General features: G+C 40.7%; 1 long non-coding RNA gene across 1 annotated transcript; it reads left to right on the top strand.

Moving 5' to 3' along the window:
- The first annotated feature begins 1951 nt into the window (after nucleotides 1-1951).
- Nucleotides 1952-3825, top strand: LOC131484034 (uncharacterized). Its single transcript, XR_009247979.1, has 2 exons — nucleotides 1952-2037; nucleotides 3432-3825. It is a non-coding gene; the product is annotated as an uncharacterized LOC131484034 (long non-coding RNA).
- The last annotated feature ends 4007 nt before the right edge of the window (nucleotides 3826-7832 follow it).

The following is a 7832-nucleotide window of genomic DNA, read 5'->3' as shown; positions in this document are numbered from 1 at the left end:
GTTGATCCTACCAACTTATATATTCTTATTTCCTATTATTTGTATGTATGAGTCCTCTGCTCTGATCATGAGTATTTTCCCACTTTTCCTCATCTGTTCTGTCTCTTTGTATTAAACATTTGTCAGAGCTGTCATAAAAATATAATTTGTATGATTGTTTACAGTTTTCAATGAATATATAGACTTATTTCAGCACAACAGAATCCCATCTGACAGGCTGAATGAAATGTTATCAGCTTTTATTTCTTAACTCTCAGATATTTGGAGATTGAGTCAATAGAGAGGGGAAGTCAGCAAGTTTCAAGGCTAGAACAAGTGTTTGTAAGAGGCAGAAACCATTTTAAGACAACGTATGCAAGTAACAGGATTTATTATAAGATTACAGGAGAATCTCACAAATCTTAAGGGCCTGGCTTTATCTGTGTATCCCTCTTTCTCTCTCCCTCTCCAAATGGGATCTTGCTACTTGTGCAGTCCAATGGCAGAATGTGGCCACTCTACACTTCCCAAATTGACAGTCACAATTCTAGCCACATGCAGAGATTAAATAGTTGTTTGTAAATGCAACTTCCAAATTCCTAGGAGAGCATATGATTTACCCTATGGGCTCACATTGTAAATCATCCTTGACCAGACTGGACAGTTTATCCAGTACGTACTGCCCCATGGATGAAAGACATGACCATCAGAGGGGAGATGGATCTTGGGTTTGGAAAGCAGATTTAGAATTCCTGCTTTTTACAATTTGGTGGAACTGGTGCTTAGAACCTAAGTTAGAAGTCACTGGCTGAAACATGTTCAGAGGGCAGTTAGATAACGTAAATGAATGAAGCTGACAGATGGAGACTGCAGCACCCAGAGAGAGCACAGGCTCCATCTAAAGGGAATTACTCAACTCCAAGCTGATAGATGCTCTTTGGGAATTTGGGCTCAGGGTATATCTTCTGATTTTCAAATGAACTCAGAATTGCGATTTTATGTAAAATCTCTGTTTAAATCAATGAGAGTAAATCATTTCATTTTACTTTGTTAGATAATTATAGAATAAAGAGCCATACTATTTGCTTTGGGTTTTCCTACATTAAAAAAAAAAAATCTATTATAGGAGAAAAAGCCTCACAGAAGCTCTGTGACCATGAACAAAAATTTTTTAGCCTCCCTGGGCCACAATTTTCTCTTATACCAATACCAATGTTTCACATTGTCATGAAAATCAAGTGAGATATTGCGATATGATTTTATAAACCTTTTAACATGTATTAGGTGCTCACTGGATATTAGGCTTCATATCTGCTCATTAGAATTAAGTCTGAAACAATACAGTATGTTTGAAACATACTGTATGTTTCAAAATAATATGTCATTAAAAACAGAGCAAATAGGGGCGCCTGGGTGGCGCAGTCGGTTAAGCGTCCGACTTCAGCCAGGTCACGATCTCGCGGTCCGTGAGTTCGAGCCCCGCGTCGGGCTCTGGGCTGATGGCTCAGAGCCTGGAGCCTGCTTCTGATTCTGTGTCTCCCTCTCTCTCTGCCCCTCCTCCATTCATGCTCTGTCTCTCTCTCTGTCTCAAAAATAAATAAAGGTTAAAAAAAAAAAAAAAAAAAAAAAAAAAAAAAAAACAGAGCAAATAAAGTTAGACTGAATTTCCAAACATCAATAGCAATGGTCTACGTTTGATTTCTTATATAGGTTCATAAAGCCACAATGTCACTGTTAACTGCTATGTCTTATTTAACATCTTCTTAGAGTTATAAATAATCAAATAGGAAAAATAACTCTTGGTCATAAATATCAAGCATTGAGCAGCTTTTATATGAATGTAATTATAATCCCCAACAATCTGTAATAAACACCTGGCAAGGTTGCTAAAATTTTTAACACAATAGAATGTATCACAGAAGATTCTTTCATTCCACTCAGGCTCTGTGAGGCTTGAATGAGTCACTGAAGAAACAGAACAAAGAGTTTGGGTTTAAAGATCAGTTCAAGCAAATAATATCTCTTTATTACTCTCTCCTGAGTGAAATCTAGACGGAGGTAATCTTAATAAGTGATGTGCACTTTCTAATGGAAGAAACAGGGAACACTTTGGTTCATAAGAGTTGTTGATAAAGAGGCATATTGGAATAAAAGTGCAGGAAAGCACAAAGCAACCAGCTTTTTAATGTACTATTTATAGTGGGATTTTCACCCTTCTTTGGAGAAATGTCTTAGCAACAAACTCTTGAACCTCACTGTCATGATCTCTAAGGTCTTCATGTGGGTAGGATGGTTTAAATGGCTAATGGGAATATTATCAAACCATTTTGAAAATAGAGTACTCTCTCTCTTTCCTTTTTTCTGTCTTTTCATGATACTAATTAACACCTAAAAAGATACAGCATGCACAGAAAAGCCTAATACTGAGTCTGCAATGGGGTACAATCTTCTATGTCTTTTAGGTATTTTTGTCATCACAACAGAGGCTACTCTACTGTTTCTGTGTTAGAGGAATTAGGACTAGAATCTGAAATTTTGTGAGAAAGCAGAGTGAAGGGGATTGTGAAGTTGAGCTTACACAACAGGGTTTTTTTGTGCTTTGTGTGTGTGTGTGTGTGTGTGTGTGTGTGTGTGAGAGAGAGAGAGAGAGAGAGAGAGAGAGAGAGAGAGAGAGAATAAATTTGAGAAAACCGTATCAAGTAATTTGGAGGGAGGCAGCTGGAGCTAAGCGAGATTATGGAAAAGTTAAAATCCCTTCACCCTCACCCTAAACTACTCTTTGGAGATGCCTGGAAACTATAGTCTCATGGTTTGGATCCAAAATAAATTAACCTTTTACTAAGTACTAACAAAGTCATAACAAAGACTTTATATTAAAGCTTCAATGGGGGCGCCCAGGTTGCTCATTTGGTTAAGTGTCCTACTCTGGACTTCAGCTTGGGTCATGATTTCATGGTTGGTGGATTCGAGACCCAAGTCAGGCTCCATGCTGAAAGCATGGAGTCTGCTTAAGATTCTCTCTTCCTCTCTCTCTGCTCCTGCCCACTCATTCTCTCTCTCTCTCTTTCTCCTCTCTCTCTCTCTCTCTCTCTCTCTCACACACACACACAGTAAATAAATAAACTTTTCTTCAATGTATCTATTCTGTTTCTTAGGGTAGGCAAGATTAAGGTGGTGAATTTTATATAAGGATATGTTAATTAGGGGGTTAACTCCTACATTTTGTATGTTAATGATGGGAGCATTGTACGGTACAGTGAATCCCAGAAAAGGGACTGTTGAAAAGTCATTAAATAATTATATTGGATAATATATATTTTTAGTGCCTTAATAATGCTTTTGGTGAGACTGACAGGCGCTACACAATATTCTTATTTCTTAACAAGAAAACAGATTTCATTTGCTGTGGCAAGGCACCCAGATAAAAATTTGCATTTCTACCTCCCTTTCAGCTAGATGTGGCCATGTGATTAAGTTCTAGCCAATGAGATGGAAAAGCTGTTGGGCAAGTCTTCTGAAAGGCTCCTTAAACCATGCTGGAGAGCCAGTGAGGACCCTCCTGTTTCCTGTTAAAATGAAGATATGATGGCTGGACTTCCAGCTGCTGCTTGGACCTCAGACAACCTTGATGATGAAAGACACAAATTAGGGTAGTGGAAAAGAAAGAAAGGAACCGTGGTCTGCGTTGGTTGTGGCTCTCCTATACCAGACTTGGCATGCCCACCTCCAGACTTCCTTTACAGGCAAGAAAAATAACTTCCGTCCTACTTAAGCCACCATTATTTCCAGTCTCTGTTACTAGCAGCCACATATATGTCATAGGAGAGACATTTTACTTCACCACAACTGTTATGTGTAAATACCCCTTATTACACAGTTCTTTAGTTCATAGAGAGAATGCTTGGATAGCAGGTTTGTAAAATAAGAGATGTTGTGTTCTCCATGTTCATTTAGCTCTTGAATTTTGGGGAGCAGTTACTGAGAATTTGGACACATGTAGTTTTAAAGGTGAAATCACAGGGGCGCCTGGGTGGTTCAGTCGGTTAAGCATCTGTCTCTTGGTTTCAGCTCAGGTCATGATCTCACGGTTTGTGAGTTTGAGCTCCACCTCAGGCTCACACTCACAGGGTGGAGCCTACTTGGGATTGTCTCTCTCTTTCTCTCTCTCAAAATAAATAAACTTAAAAACATTTTTTAAAAAGGTGAAATTACAGTTAGTTGATATTGTACATTCCCTATGCATAACAAGATAGACAGGGGCAAAGTTTTCCTATAACTTTGCTAAATAAGAGAAGGAAATCAGCCTAGATCTAAAAATATTCCTTTGTAGAAAAGCAGATAAACATGCATTCTTTATCAGATTTAGAAATACTGTCAGTCTTTCAAAATGTTTTTCCATTCTTTAAAAAAAAATTTTTTTAAGCCTTAGTGAGATTCACTTCTACAGTAATTGAAACATTTTAAGAGGCATATTTTTTTAATGAAATTTATTGTCAAATTGGTTTCCATACAACACCCAGGGCTCATCCCAACAGGTGCTCTCCTCAATGCCCATCACCCACTTTCCCCTCCCTCCCACCCCTCATCAACCCTCAGTTTATTCTCAGTTTTTTGTTTTTTTTTTTTAAATTTTTTTTTCAACGTTTTTAATTTATTTTTGGGACAGAGAGAGACAGAGCATGAACGGGGGAGGGTCAGAGAGAGGGAGACACAGAATCGGAAACAGGCTCCAGGCTCCGAGCCATCAGCCCAGAGCCTGACGCGGGGCTCGAACTCACGGACCGCGAGATCGTGACCTGGCTGAAGTCGGACGCTTAACCGACTGCGCCACCCAGGCGCCCCTATTCTCAGTTTTTAAGAGTCTCTTATGGTTTGGCTCAAGAGGCGTAGTTTTTGAATGTCAACATTTTCCTAAATGTTGACTCAACCCAATGTTATACAGGAATTCAAAAAGTCTTCACCATATTAAAAAAAAACATATTTAGGAGTCTCCTCAATATTCTCTCTGTGAATCTAGGATGTAATCTTGCGATCCTGGTTTGTACCTCGTCCTTTGTTACCTCCAGCCTTTCACCAGACATTGTTTTAACTGTCTCTCTTAGATGAGTTCTCACAGACAGCTTCTAAAAGAGAAAACCCTTGGAACAATTTCTCGTCAGTGTTTCCTGTCAGTTATGTTTGACCTGTTGTCAATGGAAAATGGCCCTTGTGGGACAATTGAGTGGAATGGGACCGTGGAATCCTCAGAGGCATGTGGACTTGTCCCACGTGTTCTTTCTTTTTACTCACTGCAGCATAGCACATTTTAATACCAGTCATGTGCACCCTGGATCTATTACAGTAAGAGGAAAGTGAAGGTATACCAGTGAGAGAAATGGCAAAAGTGTGTCACTTTTGTGCGACACAACGGTTAGGTTGGCAAGGTGTCAGCATTACTCAGATTCTTCCATGTACTTTTCGTTTTTCCCTCCCAGTCATCACTAGCCCTTGTACTTGGCATTTCTGATCAATCTTATTAAACCAGTTGACTTTGATCCTATGACTACACCTGGCTCTCTCATTAAGAAAAAGTTGAGTCTGGAGTGCCTGGGCGGCTCAGTCCATTAAGCATCCGACTCTTGGTTTCCGCTCAAGTCATAATCTCGCAATTAGTGAGTTCAAGCCCCGTATTGGGCTCTGCACTGACAGTGTGGGTATTGATATTCTCTCGGTCTCCCTTTCTCTCTGCCCCTCCCCTGAATGCTTTCTCTCTCTCCCTCCCTCTCTCTCTCTCTCTCAAAATAAATTAATTAATTAAAAAAAAAAAGAAAGAAAAAGTTGAGTTTGTCACTGTGGATCCCAGATCCAATTCCATTTGGCCTCACTATAGAATTCTTCTGCTTGGAGTCCCCCGACTCACAAACTCAGTGGGCACATCCCAGCTGCCCTCATAGTAATACCCTTACCAGCCCTCCCAATGATGGCGGGGCCTGATTCATTCAGGTTTTCTGAACTGGTTTTCCTTCTTAACTTTCACATCCTGATCTCTCTCTTTTTCCTTTCTCTGAAATAACATCACAGCTTATGTCTTCACACTCTAGCCCCATGGCGTGGCCAGCCGAGTGGGTCTTATTATTCCATTTCTCTTGTCAGGGCTGGTTTCACTTCCTTTGAAAGAAGCTTATTTCAAGGCCCTTACTCACTGGCTATTGTTTCTTCCTGAACCATCTTTCACAGAACGAAAGCACAGGCCTGTTGAATCACAGCTCACTTTCCCTGGCTGTAGACATGGTAAAGTCCCATCCACTTTAACTTTGATCCTGTTTGTTTTTAAAGATTACTCTTCCTTCCTGTCTCTCTCTGTCCCTTCCTTCCTTCCTTTCCTCCTTTGCTTCCTTCCTCCCACCACCATGGTCAGTGCCGTGATATTTTTCTTGCAACTATAGCTCATTAACAGTAAACTGGAACAGTGGGGAGAGATCCCCCGTGGATTCTCAGGCATATTCTTTTTTGTTGTAGCGCATCTCAGATAATGTTTATAATGGAGCTGGAATAAGTGTTCAAAAGGATACAGATCTTTCTGTTCTACAGTTCAAGTCTGGAGTAGAAATACATTTGAGATAATAGGTAATGCTAATGAGAAAAATACAGCTCCAAGTGAGGTAAATTATACTTTTAAGAATCTAGTCTAGGTGTGTACATGGGAGGCTGTATTTCCCAGTGGGAAACGCTCCAGGTCATAATCTCACTCCCATGACTGCCTCACTGTGCGATGCTGACTGTGAGCCGGTAGAGGAGGAAAGAAAGGATGACAGCAGTGGAGTCATCTTCGAGCAACCATATTAGCTCAGAACTGTTGTTGGTACTTCCTTACCTTTGCCAGATGGCTTCTTTCTATTCTCCTCCTTGCCATCCTTCTGACATTCTAGTCATTTTGTGACTTTTCCCTGGCTTCTCTGGATGGTGTCCTGCCCTAGCCCACTGGTGCTGAGGCCTCGGCTCTGGACTGTACCTTTTCTTCTGCTTACCACAGGTAACTTGTCCAGGCTCTCACTTGTTTAGCATACCTGCCAGGTAACTGGAAGCCAAGCTGGTAAACGAATTCACAGCAAGGTGCTCATTCATGGGCTCATCAAACATTTATCGAGTACCTCAGCTCCTGTGCTAGGTGTGAATGACTGACCAAGGCCACTTGGCTGTATTATCAACATACAGCGTGCAACCTTGGGCTTTGGGGTCAAAACATTTCTAGGTTTGAATCTTGCCCTGTCACTTGCTATGTATCATCCTGGAAAATTTTATTTAGCCTTTCTGGAAGTCTCAGTTTCCTCATCTGTAAAATGGGGCAGTCAAAACTCCTTGCAGGAGTTTTTGGGCTTTACCAGTAATTCCATACAGTGGCTAGCTCCTAGAATATGTGAAATTAATAGTGACTATCATATTATTGGTTACTCTTTCCATATATCATTTATGGTGACCTTTAACACTAACTCTGAAATCGCCAGGTGCCTTACCAATGAATGACTTTAAGTCTTATGACTCGTTGTGAGAGACATTTGGGGAGTCAGGGAAGTCTTTCTCCCTTCTGACAATAGAACACCCAAGTATCAGCTGTCTGAGGAACCGAAGCAGAGCAAACTGCTGAAGACACAGGAGAGGTGTTATAAGGATACACAGAGGTACGTTTTCAAATCAGGCAGCCTGGCTATGAAACGCCAGGAAACAGCAACAGCAGATCATGACGTGAAAAGTAGGTCACTTGTTTGGAGTCAAGGTGTCAGGTAGCATACAAGGTGAAGAGCCCAAAGCCATAACAGTAACAGGCTGTGAAAATTGCTTCCGCAGCCATAAACCAAAGGGCTGCCTCCCCGCGT

This window comes from Neofelis nebulosa, chromosome 8, assembly GCF_028018385.1.
Source record: "Neofelis nebulosa isolate mNeoNeb1 chromosome 8, mNeoNeb1.pri, whole genome shotgun sequence".
Lineage (NCBI taxonomy): Eukaryota > Metazoa > Chordata > Mammalia > Carnivora > Felidae > Neofelis > Neofelis nebulosa.
Note: the sequence above shows the minus strand (reverse complement) of the source record. Positions and strands in the feature narration are given on the sequence as shown.